At 41.0% G+C, this 27851-nt stretch overlaps 1 long non-coding RNA gene across 1 annotated transcript in view; it reads right to left on the reverse strand.

Annotated features, from left to right (window-relative positions):
• LOC137162610 (uncharacterized) overlaps positions 1–18872 on the reverse strand; it is a 73066-nt gene extending 54194 nt beyond the window's left edge. Inside the window, exon 1 of the long non-coding RNA XR_010922423.1 lies at positions 18738–18872. This is a non-coding gene — a long non-coding RNA (uncharacterized lncRNA). The remainder of the gene's footprint in view (positions 1–18737) is intronic.
• Between the last annotated feature and the right edge of the window lie 8979 nt (positions 18873–27851).

Consider the following 27851-nt stretch of genomic DNA (forward strand, 5'->3'; position numbering starts at 1 on the left):
ATCAATTGTTTTTTATGCTCCCTTCCCTGTTCTCTTAAGATTGAATTCTAAGAACTCTGAATGAAAACTCTCTTCAGCCACTGGACCACTCTTTCGTGTCCCTTTAGGATATCGTGATCACCTTTTGTTCGTGGGCATTGATACCCTCACGCTTAAATGTGTTGTGCCTCACACTGTCTTCATAAATCACCTTAGATTAAGGGAAGAGGCAGAGAGAGAGAGACAAGCAGGCTAGTGGTGAAAACCTCATTCCAAAGCCAACTGATGTACAAACTCTGTGCTGCAATTTTTTCCCCATGACTGTGATTAAGATTTTTTTCCCCTTTCCTTCATGAAGTTAGTATCTGAAGTATTCTGGAGGCTGAATCCAGATTTTTTTCACTTGTTCATAGCTTCAAACATTTCTCACTGAGTGGAATTTTCCAGCTACTTCGTGGATAAGCTAATTTGGCTCTAGACTTCTTGGACTGCTCTCATGGGACTGGGGTGGAATGCTCCACAACAGCATAATGACTGATTGCTGGGCTTAGTTTCACCCAAATAATATGAATATGTCCTGCTGTCCAACAATGGCTAATTTACATTGTCACAGTTGCTTGGAGGCCTTTAATTCTTCCTGGAAAATTAAGTGGCAGAGGTGATATTGTGAGGGTAGCAGGGATAGGACAGAAATACAGCATGTTTGGGCAGTCCCCAGAGTAGAAGCTGCCAAAAGGACTAGCTCTTGGTACTTGGCAATAGGTGGAAGGAGGCAAATCAGAGGGCCTCAGGCAGATAGAAGTCTGCAAAGAGCTTTACTTTCCCTCTTCACAGAGAGGGACACACCTGGTCAAAAGATAGGAAAAAGCTTTCATGGAAAATTTCAAAATGTTTTTTTATCTTTTTGAAACTTTTAGTGATGTTTTTGCCAAAATTGTTATGGAAAGCTTACACAATATTCCTAGAGAAATATTTGTTAAAAGCTGTGTTTTCTTATTGAAGTCAAGTTTTCTATAATAAAAAATGTCAAATGTTTTAATTTTTTTTAAAAAGTCTCAGAAAATTTGGCAAAAAATGTAAACATCCTACAATGTGGACAATTTTTTTTTTTTACAAAAAGTTTTATTGTCACAAAAAGGGACATTTTCTTTGAAAAAAAGTGTGCAAAATATTTTGACCAGATCTAGAGACAGCAAATTAATATCCTTTGCTGGGGCAGCCAGAGTTAGGAAGGTTTGTTCACAAGCACTATCTGCCTAGTGTCTTGGTTATTTTCAGCTGTTCAGAGCTAACGAAGTTTTGACCACACAATTTTCCATGCAAAGTTCATCTCTATCCTTCACCATAGCACTGACACTCAGCAAAGCCTGCCTGTAAAATAGAACATTTTCCCCTTTCAATAATTCATTAAACAAATGTATTGTTTTAAATCTATTGGAACTAATCAAAATGATATTTTCACATTGTAAAACTATGTCATTATATACATGTATGCATTTCTCATCCTGATCTGCCTACAGACAAAAATCTGTAATGGTTTGGATTTTTTTCTTCTTTGGAAGGGGTTGGGGAATAGAGGAAAATGTACTACAAACATCAACCACGCTGCAACTGAGCAACTAGATCTGAGCTTCCCAGGGAAATCTTTCTAAGGTTTTGCATTCTTTACCATAAGTATGAGCTAGTCTGGGACTTACATTTATATTTAGATATCTTACATGCAAATCAAATCTTCTGTATCAAACCTAGTCTGTAACTTTGTGTATGTATGTATGTGCACGCTGAAGACCTTGATTTGATTGCACTCTGTCCTCGGTTAAGGTTTGAGAGCCAAAGGGAGAAAATGAGCCAAGTCAACAGTTTTGCATTAAGAAAGGGGAAAAAGGTTGTCATGCAAGACAAAATACAATTAGCTCAGAATTATACAACAATGAGGGTTTAGACTTAGGCTGTGTGTTTGTAATAAATGTACAAGATTAGTGAATGTGTTTTGTTGCATGGTTAATCTGTTTGCAGCAGATATTTACATCAGTTAATCAGCTACATAACAGCATCGATAGCCAAAATTGCCACTGAATTTGATCTGAATGTCCAATAATCTGTTTAGAAACACTGTTAGAGGTCTGCACATTATTAGTAAGAGATACATAAACAGAAGCAGAGATTTTTTTTTTAAAACCTCTAGATTGAGAGAAAAAAAGATGTAGATTTCCCAACATTTCCTTTTAAGAAAAGCTAAATCAACCTAGGATGACTTGGGTTTGCAGAGATTACCGGATGCAACAGCTTTCACAGCAGAGCTTGTAAATGATATGAATGTCCAATGCATTGAAGTAGGCACCTATACAGTGCAGATGCAGAATGATGCATATGTAGGTAGACAGTAAAAAGAAAATGATGAACAGAAGAAGAAATGCAGGAGATGCTGGTCCTGCATTGCCAGAACTGCTACGTGGCTACCAAGATACTCCTGCCCAATAGCAGGAATAAGAATAAAGATGCTGGGGGGGACGATCGTGTAGCATACTGTTCGTTAGCACAATGAAGTTCTTGGTTAAGTCCACATCTCCTCAGATGTGCCCACTTTCTCACGTCACTCTGCTCCCTCTCCAACCCACTGTCTTTACAAGTGAGAAAGCTTTATCCCGAGCCATTTAAGTTAATGATAAAGCTCCCCTTGACTTCAAGATCAGGACTCATGCAATATCCAATGAAGTCAATTGGCAGATGTCTACACTGTAGCTGGGAGTGTACCTCCCAGCCAGGGTAGACAGACTTATACTAACTCAGCTAAAGCAAGTGCACTAAAATAAGTGTTGACTTTGCAGCATGGGTGGCAGCTTGGGTTAGCAACCCAATCTCAGATCCAGAGGGTCAGGCGGGCCTGGACTCCGGTGACTAGCCCATGCTGCTTCCCGCGCCGCAGAGTCCACACTGCTCTTTGTAGCATGCTTAGCTCAAACAGAGCTAGCGCGCGTCTGTCTACCCGAACTGGGAGGTTCATTCCCAGCTGCAGTGTAGACATACCCTCCCTGAGACCTTCCACTGACTTCACTTGAGTATTGGATCAAGATCTCGATTCACAGGAGGCTTGAGACATATTACTACTGCACAGTCCAGAGAACGATGCTCAATGCTGAACTTTAGCCTCCCCATACATAACTATAGTCTCTATTTGTGCTTTCACTAGAATGCAACTGTTCATGCCACCTGGGGCGGGTACAGCAGCAGTACTTGCAAGATGAAGGCCTCCATTTATGGCTTAAAACACAGCATGTACACTGTGGTTGGCTGAGTTATTGTTGCTGTTAACATTTGCAATGCCTAGCTTCTCAGGACTTTAATACAACGTTTATTCTGCACAGCTAATGTAGATTTAACTCATTATTAAAAATTATTAAAAAACTGACCAATTCTCATAGAATAAAAATCAGTGTCTATATAGAAAAATGTATATAATATAACAAAAGAGAATACTTTGGATTTGCTATGGCACTTTGCTTGCAAAGATATCAAAGCTCTCTGCAAAAATGATAGCCACATTCTACAGATCGGAGTACTGAAGGACAAAGAAGCTAAGTCAATGGGAGATAGGTGCCTAAATACCCTTGAGCATCTGGGTCCAAATGACTTGCTTAGGATCACAGTACCAGCCAATGTCTAGAACCCAGATCCGTTCTCAGTTCCATGTTCTAACCACTAAACCACATTGCCTCCCATATAAAGCAGACTGATTCTAGATAAAGCATTTGCATCAATGTGTAAAATATTTAGATTATAATAACTTAAATGGGATTCTTAACATGTTCTGCATATTGCATATCAAACAAATACTTCAAAAGCTTGCCAACCAACCTTCCCTCATCACATTCCTTCTGTCTTTACTTACACTGTGTGAGGAGAGGATTTTAAAAAGATAAAATCTTTATTTTACAGGCTTTCATTTAGGGTCTGGTCCAAATCTCACGCAGTGGAAAGACTCCCACTGCATTCAAGTGGCCTTGGATCATTCAATGGGAATAGAGAAACTGTGGTTTGCATAATTTACTGGTCTGCCTCCTCCAATTGTTTTGAGAAGCTAATTTATAATTTAGTATTTAAAATATTTTAACCACTGGTTCTAAGGAATTTAAAAACTATGTGGATGAAATATATATATATTACTCAGATAAATTTTTACAAGGTGGGTTTTTTTGGCATAGAAATCAGTAATTGTTTTCATTTTGATTTCCTTCTCTAGGCAGGCCTTTTAATTTAGATGGTTACTGGTATCTGACTGGCTAATAATGGTGGAACACTGCAGCTGATTTTGATAAAAGGTTTAAGGTAGCATAAACCTAGTTTTAGAGAAGAGGGAATAAATAACTAGAGGTAGTATAAGTTAGTTGCCTGGAGTGATAGGAGTTCATACCAAGGTATTGTAATATTTCATTTAGGAACTTAAAACATGTTTAGAGGGTACCAAATCAGGCTGGGTGCTGGAATATTAGATACTGTTTGTTAGATGAGCTAGACTGTTTTCCAGCTCTTCTCGTGTGCTGATATGAGGATTGCAGAATGATGGCTAAATCATTTGGGAAAATTCACTTAAGAAAAAAAAATGGAGAAGAGGCCTTGCTGTCAAAATATTTTCAGTTTTTAAAAGAGCATCAGCTAACCTGTACATAGCTTTTTTTCTTCCTACCTCATTCCAAATATTTTTTTCCATGGAGAGAAAGTTGAAGTACATTTAGCAAACTACACTCATATTAAAACTACCATCACTATAGCTACAGTAAGTGTCTAGCAAATATTTAAATGAAAACTAGAGGAAAACCTCCACATCACAAATACTTGAGGCAAGAATAAGCCTTTAAAATCAGTGGTTACTTTCCAATAAGGCAATTAAATAAAAACAAAAACAAAAGATTCTGTACAAAGAGCAAGAATGAATTAGCAATGCTATGATGCTTAAAGCTCCATTAAACATTCATCATCATAAATTTTATTTTAAACTGAATAGTGCCATACCTGATCCTCTTTAGTCATCTGCAGTTTTAATCCAAGTCCTAATTTCTTATTGGTATGGGGAAAATACATTCATGACTGAAGTGCTTCAGGGAAACCTACCATCCTATGGGATTGTGATGCAGTTTTTCAATCAAATACAGAATGAACACTTCTTCTTACCATATTTCCATTATGAGGATTATTTAGAGAAACTGCTTTTGTGGCAGAACACCAGTTTGAAAGCACAGTATTTTTATCTCTACACTAAAGCTACACTGGTAACTCATTGTGTAGAAGTCTGACCCCTAGTGGGTGTGAGCTATAGATGTGATAAAGGAGAAAAAGGGTCAAGAAAAAAGAGCCTGTAAAAAGGGAAGAGAGGACGAACTGCAAAACAGGGACTCCCAAACTGGCTGACAGAGAGCTAGCTGGGCATGTGGGGGTGGTTCTCATTCTGAGCTATTAAGACAGCAAAATATTTACTGTATTTTCAGTGATCACTTTCTTCAGAAAGAGATTGCTATGGTTAGGGCTATGATACAATTCTGAATGAGAGGAGAGAATTGCTCAGTGAAGCACTGTTACGATTTGACCCTCAGAAAGCAATGAACATCTGTTGATGTGAGGAAGTGGGCTGCCTAAACTTGAAGCACTCTCTGATATCCCCTTGGGGTCCAAGAACGACAAATCAGAGAATGCTGGGACTAATTACAACTAGTCAACAGACACTGGGATTTCTAGTTCCCTCCTGGGGAGCAAGCGTTTGCATAGAAGCAGCAGCTGAGTGTAACCCATGTGCCTAATAGGGAGATATCTCTTTAAAAGATCTATGATGAGGGGGAATAGGAATGAGTTGTGCTTGGGTCATTGTTGCTCGGCAGATGTACAATTAGTACTCCACACTCAGAAGTTTCTGGAATTGGGTGTGGTAATTTTGGATACTCAGTAGGTTCCCTGTAGCTGGACTCAGACTCCGTAAGGGCAAGTAGTCGGAGCAGCTGCTTTGCAAAAGGCCACGTGCCCTATGTGGATGGGAAGAAGTTGAGTCACAGGCGCAGAAAGCAGGCCGTTTTCCCTAACTCTGAAGCATTTTGCAGCATGTTAGCAATATTGTTAAATCTCCACTAGGGAAATCCTAGCAGAGTTCATTATACACAGGGGAAAATTCATCTCTTTAATTTTCTACATGGATTGTCATTTGATTTTAGCCACACTATTTTACTTAAATTGTCTCAACTAGTGCAATACCCCAACTTTTCTCATATTTGAATGCGATGATGATTATTTTGCCATTCTCAGTTTTGTATTTTTCTTGCAACAGAGTTTTAAAAAAAAAATCCTATATACTTAACTGAATGGTTGATTAATCAGTTAACTGACTAGCTAACAGTTGAGAAACACGGCTCAACTGTTAGCTAGTAACCAATGGTTACATGAACACCAGTCAGACTGATCTAGCTCACCTGTTTTAATCTGGCTTAGTGTTAACCAGTGTGCACGAAAGTGACTCAACTTGAAACGTGCTGCTCCCTCGCCTAATTCACAATGCAGGGGTTCAGAGTAAACTGTACCCCCAGAGACATGGCTCTTGCTGGGCCTGCACTGTGCCCTAGTCTGATTCAAGGCAGAATTCTCTTTTTGTTGAATATGTAAAGCACTAATAAGAAAAATGGAGAAGATGGCAAATGGCTTCCATAAAAAAAATCTAGTTTCTCAAATCTGGATAGCTGCAGAATTTAGGATGTTATTGTTCATCTCATCAATTTTAATGTATTTAAGCTTTGACAATTTGTAGTCTGTCACTTAACGAACACTTTAAAAAAACTTTTTAAGACCGTGTTTTCAAGTGACATTTGGGTGGGAATGAAATGTCTGTCAGTGAAGTGAAGAAAGCCTACTTTAGCCAATCAGTGAATGAAGGGCACAAACAGGCAAAGTTCTCAGATGTATCATGTCATGTTAGGAATCTCTTATAAGGAGTAAAATATTTATTTTATTAGTATAGTGCTAGTAATTAACTGCAATGCTTAACAGAATAAGGAAGAATTTTAAAATGGTCACAACACAAAGATTCAGCCCTTCTAAATTCAAATTACACTTTCCAAGCAACCCAAAAAATAAATTACAGAAGTTAAAGTCGATCCATTTTAGACCATATAGAGGAACTTCACACAATTCTTGCTTTTGTTGCCATCTAGGCAGATAGAACAACTGACCCTATGAGTGAAACATCTCTCTAAAACAAATATTCTAATTTAAACTAATGAGTCAAAAGGCTTCTGAGCCAACACTGAAAATAGTTATTTGAGGAGAAAATGGCGGATAGTTTTTAAAAAATTGTAGTATCTTCAACCTGGCTGGCTTGCATGGACATCAGAGGTATGTTTTAATGCAAATATACCTGTTTTCCAAATAAGCTGACAGCATTGTTTGAAAGCTGTGCTGCAAAGGCTTGCCTTAGCTTATTTTACTTTAAATTTCACAAATGTATAGATGGCCTTCAAGGGAGACATTGGTTTGTTAAACATCTGCCATATCTAATTGTTAAATATCTTAAACGCTAAGCTTTTTTTTTTTTTCATACTTAAAGTGCTGGCTAAATCTGGTGCTGAAAACCACACAAAATGCAGATGTTGGTGGACTTGCAAAAAGCCATGGAAACTTGAAGTTTGAGACTTAAGCTGTTCCTTCAACTATAACATTGGGAGCAGATATAAATTCTTATTCTGAATTCATAACCAGTTAGGGAGGCATTGTGCTTTGGTTGAAACGGCACACTCGCCCAATTCTGCATTACATAAAGCAACCATGGTAGAAGTAGGCAGACCAAGCATTCTGCTAAAACTGATTTTGCGCTCTCTCTCTACTGACATAGGTTGTTTCCAGCCCTAAATTTCCACACCATATAGTATCTGAGCTTACACTTTAGCACTAAGCATTGAGAGCCAGTGTAATTAAACTTGAGAAACTAAGAGCTGCTTGCATGGCCCTTAAGCCTCACCATTTAGCCTCTTGAATATGTTTATCCCATACACCCCTGTATAAAAAGCAAATACCCAGATAAGAAAAGGACTTAACCTCTTCAATACAGTGGGCAATTATCCACTTATGCAACTTCGATCTATGGCTGAAGGGAATTACTTTAGTTTTCTGATAACTTAATCATACGCTCCTGCTCACAAAAATCATTAAAAACTTTAAACTGATGCTTCAGACCCAAAGGAGTTTAGGACCTGCATACAGGAGAACTGACACTGGTCTATTCAGAATTCTAGGGACCAAATAATACTCCCCCTCTAATTATGCCACTACTTCATTAATAAAAAAATTAAAAAGGAAGGTGGGACCAGTAAACAACCCTGAATCATACCCTTCCTAATGGAAATAAGATCCGTTAGCTCATCTTTATGCCCTATTCTAACTCTAGATGCCATGGCCAGAAAAGATGCTCTCAAAAGATATCCCAGCTCTCACAAGTTAAGGATTAGGTTTTCCCCAGACTGCCTCTGTCAACAGCATCAAAAGCAGATTTCAAATCTAAGGTCACATGAAATTTTCTCTCCCTTGGAAGAGCGATATTTATAGGTCCAATATGAGCACAAACCTTCTCTGTAGTTGAGGGGCCTTTCCTAAAGTCAGCTCATTCCTCTGCAACAAAGTTACAGCTCTCAGCCCAGTCTTCTGCTCTCCCCAGAAGGCAGCTGCACAGCATCATAAAGACCACATTTGAAAGGTTTACTGGATGATAATCCTCAGAGTAATTTATTCCCTTTATAAGAGAGGAACAATAATACCAGCAGACAAACTGGCAGGGAAAGTCCCTGTGTTATTTTTATTGGCAAATTTGCTAAAACAGGATCCTTACATTTCTGCTGGGATATCTTCACCAAGAGCTTTACCATGATGTTGACTGATTAAATTTAAACTTCCCTAATGGAAAATGTGGCTGTTCCAGAAGAACATAACAGGTAAAGTCCATTAGCACAAACAATGTCAGAAGATTAGTGGATAGAGTATCACTAAAGAGCAGGAAAAAAAAAATCTCACAAGCATGTCTAAGGATAAGAGCATCAAAATTTATATAAACTTTACCATTGCCACCAATGTCTATATAAATACATTTGTCTTGATGGTAGCAAATTGAAATTCCTTCCAAAGGGCCCTTTAATCAAACTTCTTAACACTTTTTTTTATATTACTAAAGCCCCTATTTCTAATAGCCCTAGCCATACTCTGGAGCTGTTGCATATAATCAAAGCAATATATATCACACCAGATTTTCTTCCATGGGATGAAAATATCCCTTCTTCATAGTTAAAATTACAGGATAATTTTGGACATCAGTAAATACTGTACGGACCTCCTTCAGGCCCAGTAGTTGTTTTTTTGAGATCATTATGAGATGCAAGTTTCTCTAATTTTTAAGTTTAACTAAGGGATTCAATGCCTAATAATAACTTGCTTGGTATGTTCCAGAAAAGCCATGTCAATACTCAAACCACTCCTGCTATTTCCCTCTCATATTTCTGAGGTTAGAGCTCAGCCTCATATTTCCCCATGAATTATTCCAACCTCTCAGCCCTGTTTAATTGAAAGTATTTCAGATTAGGCTGTGTCCCTCGTGTTTATATTTTTAGGGGAAAGGGTGAGTCAGAGGCCTGACTGCAGCACAGTGTATTCACATTTTGGAGCGACTGGTGTATTCTCTACCCAGATATCAAAGTCAAAAGGTTAAGTCTTTCTAACGTAGAACCACAAGCATGGAGATGGAATGTTAGGGACTGGGGGGTTGTTAAGAAAAGCTGGAGTATGAGAGCTCTCCTTAGCTATAGAGGCCACCTGATAGAAAAGGTTAACGGGAAACAGTCTAAGATAGTTCGGTTGAAGAGAAATTCAGCTCCAGATAACAAAATTAATAGTCAAATTATTCAAATATGTTGTCGGCCGATACCCTGCTATTCAGGTGAAATCAAATGGTCCAGATTTAGGCACTATCGCTCATAAGATTATTCATCATAGGATTAAATTTAGAATTTAATCATAGGATTAAAGACTATAATTCTGAGAGAAATAGGCCTAATTATAAAAACAATAGAGCTGTTTACCAACACAATCTTGCAATTGAGGCTCTACAGAAGGAGGTAGAATGACTAGGAGATGGGCCTGAATAAGACTGCATTAAAATATCTCATGAAGATTGCCTCTGGGAATATTCTTGGTCTCAAAAGCAAATTTCAGGATTTGGAACATAGAAATAATTTTATTCCAGTCTGACATACTTTCCCTTCAAGAAATGGGGGTAGCTAATGGCAAGACCTTTTTGTCTTCCAGGCTTTGAATCTCTTTTCGAAGACAGTGTAAAGCATGCTAGGAAGAGTAGATGTGCTCTCTGGCCCTGTTTCTATTAAAATAAATATATTAAGATCAGGTAACCCCTATTTCCTGGCCTTCAGTTTTCTTTTCAGATAAATTTGTTTTTATTAGCCATTTATTACTCTGCGAAGCTTGCGTAACTCCCGTTGACTGCCACCGAATTTCGCCGGCAGTGTAGACCAGGCCTTATTTATGAAGATGGCCTTTCCTATTCCCCACCTTCCCCCAATCCCTAAACTAAGTGATATTTAGAAGTGGAGCTCTTTCACTCTTCTGCAAATTTAGCACAACACACATTACAACACAAGCAGAACAAGAAACCCTCAGATACGTCATGCAAAGTATCAAGGTCCCCCTTTTAGAGTTCAGAACACACACAATATCAAAATACATACAGTAATCATGGGATGATTAACATGATTTGGGAGAGTTGTCAGTTTCTCAGACAGGCTGGTCAAGTTAGAAATTCAGCTTAAACATAAGATAAAGATCCTAACAGGAACTTCACATATTTTGTTTGTGAAGGACAGGTAAACAATATTCTAAGATAACTGAAGTATGTGGTAAAGTGTGGACTAATTATAGTTATATTGCAGACATTTTGGACAACAGTAGTAGACCTTTGCTCAGAGTCGAGGCTGGTGTTATTTGATAGTGGGTAGGAAAAACTGACACATAGGTGTGGTGGAAGCCAATTTCCAGCATTGGGTAAAGATCTTACTGTAACAGACTGAAAACAGGGCAGGCAAAACATACCCCAACAAGCCTCTGCTGATTCATAGGTGTTAGTGGTGTCAAACTTAACTGGGAACAAGGAACAATTGCAGACGTGATGAATCATTCTTCCAATTTTATTCTGGGTCTTGATCTATGACCAGAGCTCCTAAATGCTATTGCAAAGCAAATTTAATAAGCAGCACATTATCAATGTTAAGATTTTCACACAAGAGTGCCTAAAACTAAATTTTAGAATTCCTTGCAGATGATATCTCTGACTCTGCAAAACTGGAGTTTAGATCAAGGAAGGAGCTGGTTGACTAGGCCATTAGACATGGGTTGTGTTCTTAATTCTGCCATAGACAGAGTTTAAACAAATAATCTCTGCTTTGGTTTCCTATCTTTTGTGTAGTACTAGGAGATGCTCTCTGGATGAAGAATTGCACTGTAGTAAGTGCAAAATATTATTTCAGCTAGAACTGTGCCAAATGTATTTCGCAGACCAACACTTCATTCTGGTACTTCCATTCTCTGTAGTGTTCTGTGAAGGCCTGACACACCCTCTTCATACTTAAAAATGTAAGACTTGATGGAATCAATTTGCCATGTAACAATCTCTTGGAGACTGAATGCTGTGGCAGTCACTTAATATTTCCAGGACTTTGGAAGTTACAAGTGCTAATAGTAAAGGTTACAAGGCATCCTAATTTATAGCAATGTGCTCTAGACTTTGAGGGTATTCATTCTGCTTATGCCAGTACCTGACCACTTCACATTAATGAATTAAATCTAGAGATTGCTCCAATTTAAAAGTGCAAAGTTTGGTGCAAACTAACATTTGAAAATGGCTCTGTGTTTTGTCTTTGAGATGGTTCAAATGTGTCGCTGTCTGATTCATGTGAAGAAAACACTGTGACCTAAAGAAATGGCCAGAAGTGGTGGGGAGAGGGGAATGAAATGGTCTTATACAATTGGCTTCAGGTTATCTGCTTTCATAGCTTTAGAAGGAAAACATTATGAAGGGTCACAGATGAAGTAATTAATTAAGTAGCCAATTTAGAACCAAAACTTTACACACCAGACCAGGTTTCTGATCTCTCTCTACTACAGTAACTGATCAGAGGTTTGTATGATATATTAAACCAAAGGGTATGCGTTTTAAAAACAATTAAACTAGCCTAAGCCCACACCACTACTACAACGGAAACTGTTTTCTATTCAGAGGAAGATGGAAAAAACAAAGGGCCATGTCAATAAGGTATAGTGGGAGATGCCTGGCTCACGTGTGTGTGTGTGCACGCGCATGTGTTAAAGTTAACACCCATGTGGAAAATAAACTGAGAACATCTGTATCTTACCATATTAATCATTATTAAACCATGTGAAATTGCAATAATCAAATCTAAAGGCTGCTTGATTGAATTCTTACCTAAGATTAACAAGAGACTAGCGTCTTTTCTTCATCTGCGATACAAGAGGGTTTTTATATCATAATATGCTTTGGCATATAAAATAGCAATTACTTGCTGTGGACAAAGGACTACTCGGTCTCTCCTAGGAGGCCCCTTAAGTATGCTAAATGGAAGGAAATTAACATCCAGATGTTATTGCCTATGGCTGGTACTGGAATCCTCTTGGAGAGAACACAGATTCCTTTTTTAGCTTTTTTCCACTGAACACTCCCTTGCCTTGTGTCCCACCTTGCTGCAATAAGAACATTCCAAGGGTTTAAAATTTGTTATATGCCTATAATATCCAGACATTTTATGCCAGCTGCTGCTCAATTATATCTTTACTTGAATCCCTATAATGTCATTGCATCTTCAAACTCAGCCCAGGGATGGCTCTACCCTGACTCATTAGGTAGTGGGGACAATAAAAAAAAAAACCCTCACTCATCTACCCTTGCAGAACACTAGTTAGACAGCAAGGTGTCCTGCTGCTTTTGTGTCCTTTCCTTGCTACTTTGCAGCCTGTCTTTTCTAACAGACCAGACAGTGGCATGCTAACTGCCCCCTGTTGCCATCTGGTCAAATGCACTCTGCAACTGCTTTCCATCTGGGATTGTACTCCCAGCTTCCCCCAGTGAAGCTGTTATCTAACTCCCAGCAGAGTAATGGAGGTTTGGATTTTCTGAAGTGTTGTGTGCTCACTATATAAAAGTGGCTCGCAAATTAGACCATTCTACATTTATCAGTGCTACCTAGTAGTTAACTTCTAGTCCAGGTGACTTCAGAGCATTAAAGTAAATGGATGGGCCATGGCTACGGTGCACTATGGGACATCAGTAGGAGGACTGTTTTCAATGGTATTTTAAATTGGAAGTCAGATGCCTCTACCCTGCAAATAAGCAGAGTTAAGTCCCTGGGATACAGAGTTGCTTTAATTATGAAGCAGACTGATTTCTATCAGTAGAAGGCCAGAGAGTGATTCATGGGAGAACACTTAGGGAGAAAACAGTGCATGGCTGTATGACTTGCTCATGCTGGAAAAAAGGAGTGTTTTTACACTGGTGAAACTTGTGTGTGGACCAAGGCCTGAAGGTGATGGGAGTGGTGACAAATGTACCGAAATGTAACTTAACATTAAAATGCATGAGCTAAAATTAACTAGCAGATGTGTGTTGCATGCTGGTGGCAGCTATGGTATGATCAACAAGTCAAATGAAATGTAAGAAGTTTTAATACATTTAAAATCAAGAGCAGTTTAAAATAACCAGTAGGGTAAGAAAGACTAAGGATAAAATCTGCCAGTCAGAATTAATTGTATCTAACATAGGCAGCATCAGCTATGGAAAGTTTTTTTACCGGTGTTCTTTTGTCACGATTAATGCCTAATTGGGCAAGGAGGGTACTGTTCCTAGTGCTCCACTTTCCACAATGCTCAAGGGGAAAAAGAAACCCATAAAAAGATTGACTTCTGGGGATTCTTCTAAAGTCAACAAATGCTCACTGTTGAATGTTTGACTGAGCTTTCAGGGCTTTGGGTATTACCTTCCTCTCTACCTGAGGTCTTCTTCATGCACTTGACGGCACCCATTTTACTGTATCCACAGTGCATATCCTACTTATACATTGGTTTTGCACTACTTAAAATGTGCAGCTTTCTTAAATTAATCTTTTCTTGCTACAGAGAACCTACTCAAAAAGCCCTGTCTCTGATTATGCTACCCTACACAGCTTGAGCTCTGGGCCTGGCACTACTTGTTGTTGCTACTAGCTGACCTCCCCACTTCCACTCTAGCCAGGCACTGATTCATTGAAGTAAATAGGGAAAGCCACAAGGGCTGTGCTGGATCTTGCAATTGCTAAGTAATTAAACAATGTCTGAATCAGTGAAGGAAGTGTTGTAGCCATGTAGGTCTCGGGATGGGAGAGAGACAAGGTGGTTGAGGTAATATCTTTATTGGACCAACTTCTGTGGGTGAAAGAGACACACTTTCAAGCTTACACAGAGAGGTTTTTTTTTTTTGGTCATTATTTCACCCACCTTGTATCAATGAAGCAAAGCACTGACCTGGCAGGGATTATCTTTTCCAGCAGCATCAGTCACTTAAGGCTGTCTCAGAAATTCATCCAGCTTGGCTCTTCAGACTTCTGGGAATGGCAGCTTCCCCAAGTGCACTGCTCTAGAAGTTGAACTCATGCTTACCCCTGGTTTTGTGCATTTTTAAAATCTCCTATACAAGATTCATATACTAGAATGTCCCCGATGCTCTAGCTCAGCAGTTCCCAACCTTGGGGTCGTGACTCCATTTGGGATCGTAACAATAAAAAATGGCATTGCAAAGGCGCTCGACAGCTCCTGGCCGCAAGCACTGGGCAGCGTGAGGTGGTGCTCTGGCCCACTCAGGGCAGCAGCAGCAGCACCAGCCCGGCCAGGTCATGGGCAGGCGGCCTCACTCCTCTCCTTTCGCTTTGTGTCCTCCCTGCCCACGTGCCCTCCCCACCATGGTGAGTCCTGGGTGCAGTGTGACACCCAGCAATGCCTGGCTTGGGATGGTGGCCCTGGAATGTGGGGAGGACCTACTGGGGCCTGGAGCAGGAGGGAGGCACAGTGCAGGGGGCAGAGAGATGGAGTGTGTCACAGTGCTCAGTGTGGGGCTGCCTGGGGCAGGAGAGATGGGGGGAATGACACAGAACTGGGAGGCTGCCAGGGGCAGGGATGTCACAGTGCTGGGAGTGGGGCTGCCTGGGGCAGGAAAGTGGGGAGGGGTGTGTGGTCACAATGTTGTGGGTAGGGCTTAAGGGAGATGAATGAGGACAGTTACTGCAAGGCACTGAAGAGGTGTAGCACAGCAAAACTTGCAACCCAGGGGAAAAGGAATAAAGTGGCTTTAAGTCATTTTGTATCCTCTGGTGTCTGGGCTGATCGGGGAGCCAGAGCAACCCATGGCAAAACTGAAACAGCACTGGGGAACAGCCTACATTACAGCAGTCTGTTGCTGGATACCTGTATGTAGCAGCAGTGCCCAGAAGCTCTGCAGTGTGCTCCCTTCCCACACTTTTAAGTCTCAATTAAACAACCTTAGATTTCCTGGTTGCTAAACAGCATAACTGCACAGTAAATATAATCCACACTTACAGCAAAAGTAATAAATGTCAGATAAATGGATTTAATAGCTATTTTAGGCTTTGTATTCAATGTTGTATTTTTTATTTAAAAACCTTTAAAATGATTTTAAGTGAAAAATATAAATACCATAAGCATTGCAATGCCCTGACTTGTCTGCTAGGGTTGCCAAAAATGTTCAGTGTTTAAATGGGGTCACACTGAGTAAAAAGTCTCTAGCTTTTGGCTTAGGGTCCAGCATCATTCAGATTATCCTAAATTGTCATGATCCCCAAAACACATTTAAATCTCTTGGAGCAATAGGGAGAGCTGCAGGGTCTGTACTGGGACCACAAACAGTGGTTACTGGAAAAAGTGCAGTATTCTCTCTCACTGGGCATGGAACAGTAATAGTGCTATGTCGAATGTTCACAGTGCGATACCTGAAGATAGGAGAATCTCTGACTGAATGTGTCTCTTAGAGCACATAGGAGACCCTAAGAATGTGTAAGGGGACTGTGAGCCCCTTACTGAAACTTAGTGGGTCTTTTCGGCTCTTGAGGAAGCAGGACCCTGAAACGGACCATCTCCAGGGCCAGTGTGCCAGGTCTGCCTGATTGACAGGGCGGACAGGCCAATGAAGGAGAAATGAGGGAGCAAGGAGGGCAGCCCCCCCCTCCCCAGTGTGTGAGCTGGAACTGCCTGCCTGTGCTGGGCAGAATGCGGGGCGAGCTAAGGACAAGGCAACCAGCAGCAGAACCAGAGAAGCCAGGCCAGGGAGCAGAGCTGAGCAGAGTGGAGCTGGGGCTGGACCTGACTGGAGCTGGGTGCCAAAGCCAAAGAAGAAGCACAGAGAGCTGAGCTGAACAGACCCACAGCAGCAGAACCAGTGGGGCCTGAGGAGCGTCCCAGAGAGCCGAGCTGAGCAGAGCAGAGCCACACTGAAGCAGAGTGGGGCTGGGGCTGGAGCCGGGTGCGGTGGGCGGCTGGGAAGGGTAAGGTGGACCCTGGGCAGGGCCCAGCACAGGGAGACATCACCAGCCAAGAGGCCTTGCAGGCCAAACTGGGAGGGGGCTCGTGACCCTGACAGGGTGGCTGATGCTGGGGAGAAGGGCCCTATCTCCCTAGAGCATGGGGGTGAGTGGCCATTACCAGAGCAAGTGTCTGATTCTCTGCATCCCTGCAGTGCAGCCAGGGCCTGGGCAGGGGGCCTGTGATGTGTGAGAGACTTCGAACTTCCCTTGCACCCCACAGACGCAGTGTGGGGTGCCTCTGTGCCAGGGGGCAGTGTTGAGTGTTTTCCTTTAACCTTTCTCCTCTTTTCTTGTTTTTTTAGTTGATTTTTGATTGCTGTTTGTTTAATGTTGCTTTGAACTGTATGCAATGATTAGTGGGTCAGGGAAGCGCCCAGTGCAGCATTAGTACCTTGAAGTGGGGACACCCTAGCCCCTGCCCTAAGTGACCACAACAGGATTGGGGGTTGAGCCCCCAGGAATCCTGGGCGCAGCCTTGTCAGAGTTACAGGGACTCTGCCACACAGGAGAGTGGGAGGGGAGCCCTCAAGGTCAGGCAGGCCTCTGCAAACAGCATAGTGAAAAATATGGAAGCTGGTTTACTCCTGTGACGAACAGTAATGAGATCAGGCTAGCATGATTGACTGGACCTGGGAGTCAACAACAGGTACCCTAATTCATGATTAGCACTGGCCATGTGTAGAAATTGTCACCTCTTAGCAAATGACAAACCCTGCTAAATGAGAATTTTAGATGAATGTTGGTAGGTAACCCAACATTAACAATAAAGATAAAGGAGACAGAGGCATGATTTTTGTAATTACCTGTAGTACTTTAAAGGCATATACCAGACCTTAGAAAGTTTAATTTAATCAGGGTGAAGAATTGTGAAGAATGGGTTTCACTCTGCCTTCTGGGCACCTGTTAAACAAAATATGCCTTCAGAGCCTCCCACCGAGATTTTGACAGAGTTGTTTGTGGACAGCCTTCTATTGGAAAATGATTGACTTCTCTTTGACTCAACATCAGTAAATCTTTGAAATTAATCTCCATATACTTGGCACTGGCTTTAAAGTATTAGAAAATGAAACACTGAATACAAGTGTTTAATACTCTATTTTACAACTAGATTACCCAAATGACAGATGTATGCAGTTTAGAGAACCATCACCATTGAATATTTTAAACTGGGAAAAGCAATTTTCACTGTCATTATTACTGTTATATGCTGCCAAGTACTGAAAGGAATATTTGAGTGACTCCAGATAACTCAAACAGTTTCTTTGGACTTGAATGCTGTAGACATAAACCAAAAACTGTTATATTATAGATCAACCAATTAAACAAACATTGTCATTGCTCTGCTCCCATTCTAAAAAGCTGGTTGTGGACCTCAGTTTTATTGTGCCAATCTGGTGGAGTGGCACTTAAAGAACAAATGAATATCAAATGGTCCCTTTGTTACATCTTGTGCATTCAAAACTCTTGAACCTAACTTGCTGAACCTGGATATGCAGCATACTTAGTAGCCATTGCCTAAATAAAGAATTGACTAGTCAGCTACTATGCATTTCACTGTAAAATGGTACATATATAAAACTGCTCAAGTGTTGTGGCCAGGCAGTCGCACCTATTATGACAAGCCCATATTAGTATCTCTAACTAGAATAAGATCTTTATCTCTCAAAGCTTATTCCACACAACTGTCGATGCTACAGGTAACAAATGTTTAAGGCTGGGCCATATACTTCAAGAAAAATGTATATATGAATTAAAACAAGGTTCAGAACGAGTGTCACCTAAATATGTAAATATTACATCATTGAATTTTTTCTGTGTTTATAGCAAAGCCTCTGGAACATGCAATTTGAAAACTTTCATCATAAGTTCCATTCTCACCTGGAAGCAGAAATTTTTTTATTTTGGTTCTTAACTTCTGACGCTATAATAATATGTATACCTCATATCACTTGTATCACTTCAAGAAGTATTTACTTGCTGCAAAATTCCCCTTTTTGGAGAGCAATAGCCTTATTTTCCATTCTGCCTCAGTCTTCTTTACCTGTATCTAAGGTCCTGTAGTTTTGTTCCCAACTTAAAAGCTATTTGTGTTACCTGAGTTCCAACTTCCAATAGTTAGGTAGCTTTCTGGTGCTTCTGATGTTTCCTGTTGATTGCCCTGACTTGTTGTCCTAGAGCACAGAATTTGGCATTACACATTAAAATGTGTATGGAGTAGCTATCCTCTTTGAAAGGATGTGGTTGCAGAGACTAAAAGCCCTCCTCCATCTTGGAAGGCAGAGGAATAAAGTACAGGACCCAGCTCTATAGACAACAGTGACCAGGTGATTACAGGCTACACCAGGTTCTGGGAGTTAAATTTTAAACAAGCTTAATTGTTTTGTAATTCAAGTGCTCTTGCTTCAATACAAAAAAAAAAATATTGTAGGAGTTTACTTCACTGCTGACTTCAATTGAACTTGTGTATTGTTGACAGGCTACTGTGCAAGAACAACTTCCTGCTTCAAGGAAAACATGGACTGTTGAATTGCTTCAGCTTGATGATTATGAATATTATGTTCTCAGTGCTGCTGAAAATCCTATTTGGCATGAGAGGTGCTATGCACAAGTCATCCTAGAAAAGCCATTTAGTCAAGGAATTGCACTCGGAGAGAGAATAACAAGGTTCCTTGAAAACAGACCATAGTATACAAGATATTACAGGAATGGTTATCTCCCCTACTTTGTCCCCCCCCACACACACACTCTTGTGTTGCCAACTCATGATTTTGTCACAAGTTTTATGATATTTGGTGTTTTTTCTTAAAACATTGAGCTCCTGGAAGCATGTGATTAGCTGAGAATCTCAGTCTTCATTAGTCAGTTTTTAGTCCTGGTTATGAAGAAAAGCCTGAAATATGACCTAAGTGCACCCAAAAGGTTAAAAAAAACAAAAGGTAAATAACCCCAAATTTATTTGTCTTAAATCATGAGATAGCCAGATTTTTTAATATTAGAGGGTAGCAAATACTGCAAGCAACTTTTTAGAGAAGGTGTCCTTTTAGTAAAGATGGAGCAATATTGTACTCAAAATTGTACAACTTCTTCCTATGGGATCCAGCCCCTAGACTTTACAGACTCCTTATCCAAGGGCTACTTCTACCATGCCTGTTGCTAGTGAGGCTTTCTCAACCAGTCCACTGCCAAAAACATGCCTTGGCTCCTTCCCTGTTTCCACTTAACCAGGGCAAACACCTTCTATCTTGCTCCAGTTCCAACTTTTTCAGGGAATCCCCAGTCAGCTGTTGGCCACTATCACAGGGCTCTCCGGGACAAGCTACTATTCCAACCATCTCTCAAGCCCTCACTTTGGCCAATATGGAGAGACCCAATACCTCTTGCTACCCCAGATCAAACCCCAGCAGTCACATGTCGGTTCACTCCATTAAGTGCTCAAGGGGCAGACACCAATGTAGCAGGTGAGCTGGAGATACCTCATCTGTAAAGGGTCAGCTCATTGTCTAACAGATACATAACCTACAATTACTCAACTGAAATACATTAAGCTCCAGGTCAGTACAGTACTATATAGTCTTTGTTATCCTGGCAGCTCTGTCTTTGTGGTGTGCTTAGTTTGGTTCATTTCCAGGATGTTTATAGTCTGCTGCAGCAGCAGCAAAATAAACTCTGTAAGTGTTGAACACTGTATGGTTTCCTGAATTATATTTTGAGATACATGCTGATTCTTCTGTTTCAATCTTTTCCCTGCATTCAGTAGTCAGTTTTGGCCAACAGCAAGAAAAAGGTCTGTTTTTAGAAATGCTTTTTCTATGTGGTCTCTGGTAATAGAGGACTGGTCTCTATAACAAGTCTCAAATTATATATAGACTTGACTCTAATGGCTAAAGAGTAATACCTTTTTAAATTGCAGCTGAAAGTGAACTCTTGTCTAGTTCTAGACTTCTCTGGCAGGAGGATTTGATGCATTTCAGTCCCAGTCTCCCTCTTGTGATCTGGGATGTTTTGCCTGGTGCCTTCCATGAGTGCGGTTTGTCCAGGTGGCTTTTAACAGGTCCTGGCCCCTTTAATGCCCTGCATAGTCAAAGCTGTGTGTGACTTCATCCTCTTGAGGTAATGGGCCATTCAGTAGAACCTGAAATCTTCTCTAAACCGGGTCTCTAGAGTAGAAGTGCTCCAATGACTGTTCACTTGTGCTACTGCTGCTTTAAGGATTGCACAGGATGCTCCTAGAGAGCTGGGTTCAGCAATGTGGCTGCCTTGCTAATCCACCCTCCCAGCTCCTTAATTCTCCCCACACTCTGGATACCCTGTCAGCTCATGCAGCCAGTGTGCTTGCAATACCAGCAGTAGCAGCAGTTCCCCTGTGCCCATTTTCAGCTTCTACGCATCACTATACAGGTAGCCCCCGCCCAGTGGGTTTTCCACCTTGCTCCTGTTCTTCACATGATCCATTCTTCCTAAGGCCCCAAACTCACCAGACCCAGGCCAAGGGGGATGTGGAATGATGAGGCTTGCCTCACTTTGACTTAGCTCCCACAGAGGACAGGGAGAAGCATGCAATGAACTTAATATGAGCATATTCGTTGATGCTTTCAGTGCAAAATTTTAGCTCCAGTTGAGAGAATCAGAAGTCTTGTCAACTCACGCCAGCTCATTTTCATGCAAGAGTTTTTTTAAATGGCTGATTTTCACCTCGGTCTCTTTAAATACATACTACAGTGACTATAAGTGAATAATTTTGTGTTGGTTTCTGCTGAAACTTTTCACAGAAATTAAGTTGGACAAAATTTCCTCAGGGGGATTGCAAATTCACTCCTTCACATTCACGTTCTTCATTTAAGTGCTATAAAATCCACACAGTTCAATACCTCTGATAGGGAACCATATAATTACACAGTCTAACATCATGAAAATTGATCAAAATGAGCCATTCTAGCAGAATGTGTTCAACAGGAGAGAGGAGGAGTATTTTTTTTCTGTTCCCCTTCTGGGCTTGAATTCCACCGTTTGTGGCTGTGCAGGGATTGAACCAAATTTTGGCTGTATTTCTTTCACTGGTTGTGCCATTTGCTGCATTTCATTGCCTATTATTTTTAGTATGATGGGTAAGGTTGTAAGTTACTGCAGTAATCCCCAAACACCACATAGACTCATAGACTTGAAGGTCAGAAGGGACCATCATGATCTTCTAGTCCGACCTTCTGGACATTGCAGGCCACAGAACCTCACTCACCCACTCCTGTAATAGACCCATGACCTCTGGCTGAGTTACTGGAGTCCTCAAATCATTGTTTAAAGACTTCAAATTATAGAGAATCCACATATTCTTAACTTATATCCATAGGCATGTGCAGCACATTTCATGAGGGTGTGCACCCAGTGAATTTTCATGAGGGTGTGCACCCAATGAATTTTAATTTTCATCTTTAACAGGGGTGTCAAACTGAATTCCACCGACAGGCCACATTAGTCTCCGCCGCAAAATCTCGCGGCTCACACCCTGTACGCATGCCTATGCTTATATCTTCAAACCTAAAAGTTCCTATAGATATTATGGAGGAGGTGAAGATCTTTGTTGACAAGGTTTATTTCCCAATTTAGGACAGAAAAAAAGTGTAATTAATGTAGAAGTAGCAGAGAACTTTTTTGTCAGTCTCCCAATGTACTGTAAATCAGAGTACTTGACCCTCTACCTAGTTGAGTTTCTCTAGCTAGAAGGCAGTATCTCCTTTTCCAGCTGTTGGGATGAGGAGGAAAAGATATGACAGTTTTCTCTTGAGCTCCAAAAGTATTGAGCCATACTGTATAGCAATCCAGCAGAATTGAATTCTCTGCTCTTACAAAAGGACGCATTCCAATCTCTTGGATAAAGAGGATAGGGAGACGACATCTCCACATACATCTCTATGCAGCAATCTATTGGCCAAGATGTCCACGAGAGATGTTACAAAGCTACCTCAGTGCACTGAGGTCTCAGTCCCTCCAGGATATTGTGTGACTCTTAGAGGTCTATACCTGGGGGAGGAGGGGCGAGCGTGAATCTTTCAAAGTTGGTGAGGGAGAGATGGGTGACTACAAAATGCTATTTAATTTAGTTCCTATTATTGATATTTGTCAGCTGTCTGGTATTGACACACCTAGGAAGAGGAGAGGAATATTCCATAATGCCTTTGGTTCTCAAAGTTACTATTATACTTTTAAAAATATTTTTTTTAAAAAACCCAAACCCTCTGACATATCTTCCTAGTACTAGCACAAAACCCTTCAGACCCCAAGATTCCCTCAGTAAATGAAATTGTCAAATAAGAATGTTATACCCCAACATTTTGTTGCCACACAGCAAAACACAGAGGTGATGTGTGGAAAAGCATGAGGCTCTAGTCTAATCAGACCGACAAATATCAAACCAACTGCCTGTGTAAATCAGGCTTTATGAATAAGTGATGAGATTTGATTTTTATATCAAATTGGGTTTTACTTGAAAAAGTGGCAGTATTTCTGCTAGAAAATAAAACTGTGGCGTTATTTATGATGGAAACTTTCTTCATTCTGCAGCTGCCAACAACAAATCTGCAGCAGCATTATCTTCTGCATTTTTAAGCAACCCCTTTCATGGCCTACAAAGTACAGAACAGATTTTCTATCTTGCAATCAAAGTGCTCCAAATACCATTTCCCCCCAGACTGCCATGGTTATGTAGTACATCCCTGTTGCATTAAGGTAAATCACCAGAAAGATTGCTGAACTTTTAATAGCCAGTTGAGAGCCTTAAAACAGGGGTAAGGAGTACAGCATTAACTTCTACATTTCAGGGTGTCAAATATAGAAAAAAACTTACATTGTCTGTTGTCTCCTTGAAATGGTTTTATTTAGTTGTATCCAGATTACTGATATTCACCTATCAGTAGTTTTTGTTAAAAGAACATAAAAATCTGAGGCCAGATCCTCTCTTCAATGGAGCTATGTGAATTTACCTCAGCTGAGGAGTTGGATCCCAAAATTAATACTGAAGAGGCTAATGGAGAGGGAGATTAGCCCTTCAAAATTAGCCAGATTCTAAGATGCTCCTCTTGAGGTGTAAGTGACTGGGGGTATATGGGACTGCTAGGTTATACCGGTCTCACCTGACTGTGCCTTCCTAGTCAACAGACCTTCTTGCTTGTTGACATGAGGAAGGAAGAGGGGTAATTCATAAATAGCCTGAGGCAGAATAGAATGGGTTAGGAACACAAGCAACTGTATTTTGAGATAAGGCATTGGAGAAGGAAGTACTCAGCTCATTTAGAGAAAATGGAAAAAAGGAGTCCTGACCACAGAAGTTGCATCTTTTCAACAGCTGGAAAGGAGGAGAGATTGTGCAGTTTGCTTTATTCTTGTCCCTTACTTTTATTTTTGATTTATACACATTCCATAAAATGGAACACATTCTTTGCTATAGGCACCTCTTTGACACATTCAATGATAGAATACAAATAGGGTTGTCCAGTAACCTCCCATCACCCAGCAATAAAAGCACTATGGATGTGTATTCTTATCCTTGGAGAACTATCTAGGCACTTTATATGCAATTTTATAATCCTGTAGCCCAAGTCCCATGGGCTCGGGTCGGCTGACATGGGCCAGCTGTGGGTGTTTTGTTGCAGTGTAGACATACCCCAAGATGCTTATCTAGAACATTTTGGGTTGGAAATCTTGACCAAACTTTTATAAGACTTCTGATAATGCTGGTTCCAAATGGGAAAAACAGCTTCCTAGCCCTTTGTTTCTGATCTGGGATGTCCTGAGAAATACAGAGATTAAGAAGGGAAGGAAGTAATTAATATTTTTGAACTTGAACAAAAACGTGTGACTTCTGTACTGAGGCTTCATTTGAGGAATTTTATAGCAGACTGATCTCGGCATCACACACTTTGTGGTGCATCTGTTACATTGCATCATAATACATGATATGATAAGTCTTGACCTACCCTAAAATGACTAATCGAGTGGGATGATTGAAAAGACTTTCTTTTTTCAACCATCAATTAGAGAAACCACATTTTCCAGGAGAAAACAGTAACTTTTAAACATGGTATTTTACAAAGAGGGCTCTCCTGCCCGCTAAAGAACTTGGTCAGAGGTTTTTTTTTAAACCTGCCATGAATCAACATGAATAATCTAATTTTAACCAGTGTCTTAACTTCATAGTTTGAAAATAATTGGTGACACTGTCTACGGTAGGCAAAGTAATGGATTTTCCAACTCTTGCAGGATATTGCTCCATTTGCCCTACATTATGTTACCACTTTAGTGTATCTCTCTTCAAATACACCTAGGAAATAGTGCAAATGCCCAAGAACCTTTCTCTCTGATGCATCAACTAACACTACATTAAGCATCCTTGGAGTCTCTGCGCTTTCCCATGCTGTTCAATATTTAGCAAAAATGGAAATAGATTAAAAAACTTTTTGCAAAAATTGAAATGTTTAATGAAAATCCAGATTGCAGCCCAGGGTGCTGGTGTTACTGTTACTCTTACTAAGACCCTTTGTATCTTGCGGCACTCAGCAGAACTGTTTAGTTTATGGTGTTTAATTTATGACCCTTTAATATTTTTTGTTTCATGAGGTTTTTTAAAACAAGCCATTGTTTTGGCTTTGTATGTCTTCTTCTTTCATTTGATGTGTTTAGAAGTGGTTGTCTATTTGATGGATCAAGCATTATTGAATCATAAGATATTAGCACATTTGAAATGGGTAAGATCCCCTAGTCTGGAGTACTTTTGATTGTTTATGGATTGGGTATTTCTAGTTTTCTTCCAGCCAATAAAGAAAGTGAATTCTCATTTAAAATTTACATAGCACCCAGAAGCACAAAATGCATTTTGTTCTAAGTGTCATACAAAGATACAGTCCCTGCCCTATAGATATTACAATCTATATAAATATAATGAAAGAGAGATGTGAACTGTTTCAGGCTGAGTGAAATCAATAGTCTGGTTTCAGATATGTCTTTTAATTCATGTGTCTGTCTGTGTGTGGACGGTCTATATTTATATTACAATTGACGCTCTCAAAGCACTTTACAAACATAATTAAATCTCACTGCATCCTTCTGGGGCAGGTAAAGGATAGTAGCTATGCTGAGTCTTAGGTTTTAAGGATGGAGCAGGTGGAGGTGGGAACTCTATCTAGCAGACAGCCCACTGAAAACTCCTCTAGGATGAAGCACATTGAGAGGCCTGACATTGCCCAGACATAAGTAGTTGCAGGTTCGGGGAAACTTGGCCATGACTTCTTTGAACAGATGTTGGATGCTGCAGATGGCCATCATGTTTAGAGCCTACGTCCTATGTATTGATGTAAGTACGTGCATCTATGCTTAGGCTCCTGGACATTGACACACATTCCATCCACAATGTGGCAATGGGCAAACCTCCAAAACTCTGCATGGACGGGTACCCCTTGGAGAGGTGGCCATTCATGTGACAGCATCTGCAATTTTATTCAGCACCACAGTCCTGCCTTCCATTAATGCAGTAATGGCCTGTTTTTTTAAATCCCACGCAGCTCTCCACAGCTCATGCAGCTTACTCAACAGGAGCAATCCTGATGTTCCAGCACACTCCTGAGCCCTTGTGCACGTTCTTTTCTCCCCAAAATGTCCTACATCATGGCATCCATCTGGCTGAGCACAGGCACCATTAAATCTTACCTTCTGGCTTGAGGGGGGTGGGGGGCATGCCCATCTTCCTGCCTTTCTGGGATGAGAACTGGTGCCTGAATCTTTCCAGGCTATGCAGCAAGATGGCGTCAGCGTCCCCATCTGTGGCCAGGGGAGAAGCAGTCTGTATTGTGGTGGATCCTGTCAGTGGATTACACTGCTGGCTCCTCAAGGATGTAAGCCTGGTTTGAGGATTGCTCCCTTGTGGGGGGCTGGAGGATGGTGGGGAGAGGATGCCAGTTAGGACATGCTGATGCTGTAGAAGGAATACATGAATGTGTCTGAGCAGTCTCCATTGCAATGATACGGAACCTGGCCCATCACACCTATCGTGCTGAAACCAGTGACATGTGACCGTGGGGACAGCAGGAGCTATTTCCAAACTGCTCTTCTGAGACAGGGAGGTGGGGTTTGTGGCTCAGGGAGGACTGGGGTATTTGCGAGGTTCTGAGAATAAGCTGACAGTACAATAGTGCTTTGGCATACATATTTCTAAGGGGACTTGTGTCCCTGTAGGGTAGTATTGTGATGACTATGTATCCTGACAGCTTATCAATAAATGCAGTGAATGAAAACAGGCACTTCACTCTGTGCTAGGTCATCTGCCGGGTAAACTTACAAGGTGAACGCCATTGCCTTTGCAAGGTGTCTGTGCTCCCCACTTTCATTACAGCAGCTGAAGGAATACCAGAGGCTGCAAGCTACGGGGGTTTGGAGAAGCAGGAGATCCAATTTTGCCTCCTATCTCCTCCACATTCTACCCCCCTGTGCCAGTGATCTCATGGATGGCTGCCTTTGCCTGGTCCTGGAGCGGCCACCCTTTTAAAAATCCTTCAGTCCCTCTAGCGGCTGCCCCGCGTTCACTCTGTCTTGGCCAGCTAGATAGGACATATTGGATGCTAGTTAGAATTGGGGCATGCACAGCCCTAAACTGGTTGATCTCATTGATATCATTAGAAAAATTGGACCACTTCCTTGCTTGCCTCTGCTTTCTCCAGTGCCCCGTGGCTGACCTGTCATGTTCTGACCCAGAGGAAACCCTTGTGCTGGGATGCGAGGGACACCATTGGCCTGACAGACTTGTAACAGCATTCTTAGACTTTGGTGTCATATGTTAATAATTAGGTCAGCTCATTACCATTGTCACCCACTCCCTGCCTGGTAGCAGTTGGTGGCTATGGCCATGAAGAGGCATGCTTTTGAAAATGCTGATCGGGAGTGAGTCATCTAAGTTCCTCAACTTGTGGCATTTGTCAACATTACCTAGTGTGTGTAGTTAGGTGCTTATCTCCCCTTCTACCTCCCCTCACGGGAGCTATGAGAGAAGAGAGCCTTGTCTTATTGCTTCCATTCAAAGATAAACAAACTTGGCTGCAGGTCCTGATTTTCAACTGGTCTCACACCAAGGAAAAGTGCAGGGGAAAAAAACCTCCTTGAATGCTAAAGTTTGAGACAGTTGTAGGCAACAGGGGACAGGTTGCCAACATGGAGAAATCTATTGCTACA

This window comes from Emydura macquarii, unplaced genomic scaffold (genome assembly GCF_026122565.2).
Source record: "Emydura macquarii macquarii isolate MOO-44397 ecotype Brisbane River unplaced genomic scaffold, CSIRO-AGI_Emac_v2 contig_2432, whole genome shotgun sequence".
In the NCBI taxonomy this organism is placed as follows: Eukaryota; Metazoa; Chordata; order Testudines; family Chelidae; genus Emydura; species Emydura macquarii.